Source organism: Corvus brachyrhynchos, unplaced genomic scaffold (genome assembly GCF_000691975.1).
Source record: "Corvus brachyrhynchos isolate BGI_N302 unplaced genomic scaffold, ASM69197v1 scaffold95, whole genome shotgun sequence".
Classification (NCBI taxonomy): Eukaryota; Metazoa; Chordata; class Aves; order Passeriformes; family Corvidae; genus Corvus; species Corvus brachyrhynchos.
The window spans coordinates 1801594-1807747 of record NW_008238347.1 but is presented as its reverse complement, the minus strand read 5'-3'; positions in this window follow the sequence as shown (position 1 = coordinate 1807747).

The window sequence follows — 6154 nt, the reverse complement described above, 5'->3', positions numbered from 1 at the left end:
TGTCGCCACCTGTCCCGAGCTGGAGCGTTTCCCCCGGGTGGGGGGCTGAGTCCTACACCCCGCTCCCCTCCCTGCTCTCCCCGGAGATCCTCCCGCCTGCCCGGGGACAGCATCGTTCCCCTAACCTGATCGCCGATGCCCCACTTCTCGTGGGTGCCCTGCGCGGCCGGATGTGTGTGGGCATCGCCAGCCCCACGTCTCGTACGGCGGCACAGAGCCCTGCCAGGGACCGCACACAGGCTGCCTTGGCTCCCCACGTTTGTGGCAGAAGTTTGCCATTGTCAGAATTTGTTACCGAGTGGCCGTAAATGTTAGCACGAGACAGAGTCGCCTGTTTCCCTTTTCACTAAAAATATACGATGCTTGGGAAAAAAGAGAGAAAAAAGGGCTGCTTTAATGCTGCATTTTTCCCTTCCTCTGGGACGGGTGCACAGCTCGGCTACATCAAAGATTGTGAAAACATCTGTTTGATTTCAGAGGCAAGATAGAGCATTTGGGCTTGGGCTTCCCTGTGCAATGCCAGTGGCAAAGAGAGAAAGGTTTCCCATGGTAACCGGAGTGTTTAGTGTGGCATCTCCACTCTGTGGTAAAATATGTAGTCTTAATGCACTTGGTTCATAGACCTGCTCTTGCAAAGTTGAACAGTTTTTCCCTGGTGGCAAAGTACAAGCTGTCTGTCAGCCAGGAAATCTAGTAGTTGGAGTTAATTCCACAAAGACTGGGTGTGTTAAACAGTGGGAGCTTAGTCCTGACATCTTGGCATGGTCACGGCTCTCAGAGGACTTACTGGGAGTCAGGAATCCTATTTACAGGATGTGAAGGCACCCGCAGTTCTTGTTGGCTGTGGCTGATGCTCAGCATCCTTGCGGAGCAGCCCCGCAGCCCCGGGCGGGATTGGACTGTCTCTGCCAAGGCGGGCCAAGCAGCAGCGTCGCGTCTGGGGCTGCTGGAGGTGCTTGGGAAGTGAATAGCCTGTAACTGAAAGACAGTGGCAGAAGCACCCATCACCCTTGAGCTTCCCCAGGGCTCCAGGACTGCTGTGGAGATACTGTTTTTTTCTAGCTTTTATTCAGTAAAGAAAATAATCATGACTAATACCAGTCTGTTGATGTTGAAAGTATCAAGTGTAAGATACTGTATCCAGTAAGGTATTTAGACAGCTAATTCACGAGTGACTCAGGGGAGACCAGGCACAAATGAGATTTCACTCCATCTTTGGTCCCGGCCTGTCACGCTGTTCCCCTGTAACGTGTGTCCCTGGCAGCACCTTCCTCTCCAAGTACTACCTGGGTAGGCAGGGAGGGTGACCAGGAGCCTGTTGTCACTGATGCCATAAAGGCTGAGAAGGATGCTGTGTTCTCAAAGGGATGAGCAAGAGGGGATGTGAGGGTCAGGGGAATGAGCTAGAATAACTGAGCACTGCCAATCCATTGGGAGTCAGTGGGAGCCCTCCATGTTTGCAACTGTGGAGAGATCAGGCTGCAAGAAAATTTTTTCATGTGGAGAGAGCAGTAAGACTGGTGGTGATACAAGATGGACGGAGAGTCTGGGTTCCCTTACCAACTGACATTGCTGCTGGGTCACTGGCCTTGAACCAGTCATTTAACCCGATGTACCTCAGTTTCCCACATACTCCTGTATTTATTGTTATTCAGAAACCCAACTCATGTAGCATCAGATTGCATTTGTAAAGCTGCTTTGAGATCCTTTGATGTCAGGTGCAGCAGGATATAAATGAAGCATAACATTAATATTTGTTCATGCCTAGTATTTCTACACTTTCCACTTATTTGAAGCATATTCCTCTAAAACCGCTGACCCAGCCTGGTGGGAAGCCATCCTGCTAGTCAGGAGAGCCTTCCTTTTTTTTTTTTTTTTTTTTTTGCCTTTTACTTAATCTTTAGAATTGCCAACAAGTTAATAAGCTGGTTTTACTTTCAAGTCCCAGAGTGCCACTGTCAAGAGAAAAGTTGTAATAGTGTGTTTCTTTGAGCTGCAAAAACCTAACATCAATTTCCACCTTCAAGACAGTGAAATACTCTAATATGTTTTGTGTCCCAGACCTGGAAACGTAGCAGTAAAATGTATTAAAGCAGCAGCTAGTCTGGCAGAGCAGATCAGTATCTATCTGTCTTCCCGTTGTGAGCTCCACTTCTCCTCCTCTTGGTGGGTTTCCAGTTTTCCCATTGCATGTGAATCACTGATAGGGGCTCTGGTGTTCGTAAGTGTGGCTCATTAGTTGTTCCTGCAGACCAGGTACTTGGGTTTTAATCTCCTTTTGGAAGAAAAAAAGCTCTGATATTGGCTTGATTCATTCCAAGCGTGTGTTCAGCCAAAGTAGTCAGTTGTTACAAGTCTGGACCATGGGCTGTTTGGTGTAATGCTGAGTGAAAGGACCGTGTTACCTTGACCCCTTGTGTGCTCTCCAGTCTAATTGAATGCTCCTCTCCAGCAGCACTTGCTTTGACTCAGCAAGGGAGCTCCAGCACTTACCCTCCAGTGAGGGGTTTTGGGAGAGGGCAGTCAACACACCAGGCCTCCCTGTCAGCCCCCACAGTATTTCTGCTCAGCACTGACTGATGTAGGGCAGGGCTGCTCCCCACCCAGTGCCATGCTGTGAGGTCTAAGGGAGGCTGGCACAGAACGAGGGTCTTTGTCCCTGTACAGGTCAATGTGGTGGCAGCCACTTGTTTGGCTCCCACTGTGACCGTGTGGGGTTGGCCACACGAGGGGCTGTGGAGGGTGGATGAGGCAGGTGGATCTGCCAGCTGGCCCGTTGGCCTGCATTCCCCAGGCTGGGCAAGGGGAGCTGCCAGCTTGGCCTGGAAACGGCCCCTCTCTTTGATGGAAATGCTTACTTGCAATTAAGCACAAGCTTAACAGCTTCGTGTGAGACGAGGAGAAAATATGCAGAGGAGGATGGTCTAGGTCAGGAGTGGGGGCTGTTGGTGCTTCTCATGACTTGCTGAAAAGTCATGTACGGAGGAGATGAATTCACAGCAGCAGCTCAGGGGAAGGAGGATATGTGAGGGAAGGATTTCGGTTGGTTGGGTTCTTGCACCAACAGTGAGTGGGTGAGCTCTAGGATTGCTTCCCCTCAACAGAAATAGTTTTTTATAATGAATTTTGTGTCAAAGGCAGCTAAATTGGAATACTTGCATGGAACCATTGCGGTGTTTTGCCCACTCAAAGCCCGTGTGGAATTTGGACTCGAGCCCCCAGAAGGGAAGAGGAGTAGAAGCTCTCTGGAGCAAACTACCTGTAACAGTATTTGCAGCAGTGTGCTGACAGAGCTTATCAAATTCTTGGGACACTGTGTGGGTTTATAGCTCATATTTGAGCTATTCTTCCCCAGGAGGATCATGGCCCAGTGGGTTTGAAGGTTATGCTGGCTGCATGGCTGGAGCGTGGCACAGCTGTGGGATGCTGAAGCCGTTATGAAAGCAAAGCAGGCAAAAGCCCATCCCCAGCTTCCGTCTGGCTCCAGAGCAGTGGCTGTGTGGGGCACCCCAGGAGTGTCCCCCTCAGTGCCACTGAAAACAAAGATCTGCCTGGCTGTTCCTTTGGTTAGGCTGCATCACAGCCATGTCCCAATGTAGCAAAGCCCCCACAGTGTCCTCTTGCCACTGCCCCATCTCTCGATGGTTACTTTGGCAGGGGGCATGGCCAGGCGCCTTTGTGTGCACACTTTGCTGTGATGAGCAAGCTCATTTGAGGAAAAGCTGAACTGGAAACCCCATCCCATGCTCCCAGCTGCTCCAAACTCAGTGTCTTCTGTGGTTTCTGCATGAGCCCCATGGTCTCCTAAAAACTCCTGGAGAGTTACAGAAAGCAGACTTATATTCATGAGGCCTAGATTTGCTGGCCAGGGAACTACATCTCTCTTGGGAAATGTTTTGGGGTCTGCAACCCAAAAAAGGCCGAAAATCCAGTTTGTTTCCTCTGCTGAAAACCATAGGCATAGTGGCATGGGATAATGAAACGTTTCAGCATTAATTCTCAAGTTTCTGGCTCTTGTGGCTTTGTGTCAGATCCTGCATGGTCACTGAACACCGTGTTTGGGGGTGTAATGATGAGATACCCACCACTGAGCTGTACTATAATGAATTGTTAAATAAAATGAACTCCTTGGGTAGACTATATAAACAGTCTCTGTATATATGTGTGCCTGGGCATGGAAATGTGGTTTAAAACCAGTTAGAAAATGTTCCCAAAGAAAAAAATCTCATATACACGTGGGAATATGACAAAGCATCTACTTACTGTCCAAATATACTGTGGCATCTCCATGGGACTGGGTTTTATAGGAGCTGAGTTACTTTGAAGTGCTGGTTTATACTAATTTAGAAATTCCAAACATGAAACTAAATGTGCTCTAACCCTACATCTACTCAAGTAAATCCGGAGGATTAGCCACAGAAAGGAAACTGGGAATTTACACTTAATTTCTTCATTAAAAATGAGGCAGAGTTCTTGTAGCAAGCCTAATTTCTGCATTTTGCAGTGTGGGCTGTTTAGAGTTGCTGGCACCACCCCAAGGTGTCACTGCCCAGGTACTGTAGAGCAGCACTATGGTTGTTGTCACCATCACGTTTTGCTCTAGGATGCAGCGTTACAGATAGTGGGAGGTTTCTGGCCCTCCAGCTGCCCTGCAAGGGCTGGGGATGAGGGGCCAGGCTGCCCATGGAGAGGCCGGTGGGACCCAGGATGTCCCAACGAGAGGTTTAAGCCACAGCCTGAGCTTTCCCTGGCTTTGGACCCAGCCCAGAGCACTATCTACCTGTTATGTCTCTCACCTGGTACTAGTGAGTTGTGGTCAGCTGTTGGTTAGGTTTCCTTGGGAATTTATGTGAAAATACAACCTGCTGCTGCAGTCAAGGTGCACACAGGCAGCTTTGTGTTGCTTGTTGGGAGCTGTGTGAACACCATCCTGCCTGGGAAGGCAGGCTCAGCTCTGTGGGCTGCCAGTGCCTGGGGGCTCTCCCACTGCCAGGGCTGGCATGGCCATCATGTGCCGTGCCAAGCAGGGGAGTCTCCCGAGGAGCAGGTTGGTGCCCCCGAGCTGAAGGTGGGTGGTGGGAATGGTTTCCTGGGGGCCCCAGGGCTCGTCCCTGCTTTGCATCTCAAGCTCAAACAGGTCCCAGATTGCAAAGGGAAATTCGGCCAAAGTGGCAAAAGTTTTTGTGCCTGGAAACAGGAAGTTGTGCCGCTTTAGGGAACAGAAACTGGCTCCTGATTGTGGTACAGTGCCTGCCTGCTCTGGGAGCCCGGTGCTGCTGGCTGGGCAGGCAAAGCATGTGCTGGTCGTTTGGCAGGGCAGGGGGGTCATGAGCACGCTGCCGGTTTCTGGAGAGCTCTGCCAACAGCTGGCTGTACAGACCTAGTCATTCCTAGCACCTGGATGCTCAGGCTAGATTTGATTCACTGAACTCATCAGGTCCCCTGTAACTAAATAACAGGTTAGGTGGAAAACAGGAAAAGGGTCATTTTGGCTAACGCCAAGGGTTTTCCAGGGCAGGTGTTTGACTCCTCCATGTGAATGTGAACCCACACCCCAGGAGCCACAGTGGATGCTCAGATGCAGGGTCTCGGTGGATGGAAATGAAGGGATTTGCCATCTCTTTTCTGCTGTTTCAAAGTCTAGTTTACAGTGATTGAGTGTTGGGGCTGAGGGCACCTGGAGAAGAGAATAAGGCACTGTGAGATGGGTAAGGGTGCCCAGGGATGCTGTAAAAACACCTTACTATGCCTTGTAAATCCCCACAGGTGTCTGTTCAGCTGCACTGTTTTGACACTCTGGTGCCCTCTCCCAGCTAGGGGTTGGAAACATAGTAAGTCTGAGCCCCTGGCTGTGGTAATTTAGTGGAAACACCGGGCAAGCTGGAACCGGTGGTGGTTAGCGTTAGCCACCGGGGTGCCACCACATGCTACCTACAGCAGCGCCGCTGTGCCTCGCCACCAGGCTTGTGCACGGTGTGTGCTGGGGCGGACCGTGGCTGCCAGCGGCTCCCAGCTGCAGGGGCTGAGCTCCTCAGCTGCACCAGTGAGGAGAGATGGATGGGGCATGTGGCTGCTCCTCTGTGCTGGGAATGGGATGGATGGGGGTGTGACTGCTCCTCTGTACCAGGCATGGGATGGATGGGGTTGGCATTCC